The sequence below is a fragment of the Arachis hypogaea genome, chromosome 17 (assembly GCF_003086295.3).
Source record: "Arachis hypogaea cultivar Tifrunner chromosome 17, arahy.Tifrunner.gnm2.J5K5, whole genome shotgun sequence".
NCBI classification, from domain to species: Eukaryota; Viridiplantae; Streptophyta; class Magnoliopsida; order Fabales; family Fabaceae; genus Arachis; species Arachis hypogaea.
The window spans coordinates 56428476-56429624 of NC_092052.1; the positions used below are offsets into that span (position 1 = coordinate 56428476).

The 1149-nt window shown below is 43.3% G+C and overlaps 1 non-coding gene across 1 annotated transcript; it reads right to left on the minus strand.

The window, feature by feature from the left end:
• Positions 1–321: 321 nt before the first annotated feature.
• On the minus strand, positions 322–425 carry LOC112768477 (small nucleolar RNA R71). The gene has a single exon (XR_003185898.1). It is a non-coding gene; the product is annotated as a small nucleolar RNA R71 (small nucleolar RNA).
• Between the last annotated feature and the right edge of the window lie 724 nt (positions 426–1149).

Genomic DNA, 1149 nt, shown 5'->3' on the forward strand with positions numbered 1-1149 from the left:
AGTAGCATCCAGAAACCACCCATTCAGGCCAACAATTTTGAGCTCAAGCCACAGCTAATATCATTGGTGGAAAATCATTGTTCCTTTGGAGGAAGTGCTAATGAAGACCCAAACCAACATCTCACAAAATTCCTGAGAATTTGTGACACTGTGAAGTCCAATGGAGTCCAGGAAGATGCCTATAAACTGCTCTTGTTCCCATTTTCACTTAGGGACAAGGCAGCTAAGTGGTTGGAATCATTCCCAAGGGGGAGTCTAACCACATGGGATGAGGTGGAAGGCAAGTTTCTGGCACGTTTCTACCCTCCACAAAAGGTCAATAGGCTTCGATCTGAGGTCCAGACTTTTAGACAACAAGATGGTGAAACTCTCTACGAGGCATGGGAGAGATTCAAGGACTTGACAAGGAAATGCCCACCAAACATGTTCCATGATTGGGTGCAATTGCACATCTTCTATGATGGGCTCTCTTATGAATCAAGGAAGGCTGTAGACCATTCATCAGGAGGTTCATTGAACAAGAAAAAGACCGTGGAAGAAGCCATTGAAGTGATCGAGACAGTGGCTGAGAATGAGTACTACTATGCATCAGAAAGGCACAACACTAAGGGAGTCATGGAGCTGAACCATGTTGATACAATTCTAGCCCAAAACAAGGTGTTTGCCAAGCAACTAGCAGAGCTTACCAGGCAATTAGAAACAAAGCAAGTGGCTGCAATACACACACAAGATCAAGAGGAAGTAGGCATTGAAGGAGGTGATTGGGATGAGGTTAACTATGTGGGAAACCAACAAAGGCAATCATATGATCCACACTCCAACACTTACAACCCAGGCTGGAGAAACCACCCAAACTTTGGGTGGGGAAACCAACAAACCCAACCACAAAACCACAAACCTTACAACCACAACCAACAAAACAATTCCACATACCAAAACTCAAACCAAAGATCATACCAAGCCACACAAAACACTTACCCCCAATCATCATATCATGGCCAAAATAATCAACATACCCAACCTAATCCGAACCAACAGTTTCAAGATCAATTAAACCGGATGGAAGGAATGCTTGCAACCATGAGCCAAGATATAATTGAATTGAAGGCTTTTAAGGAAGAAGTAAATTCTAACTTGCAAAACCAAGGA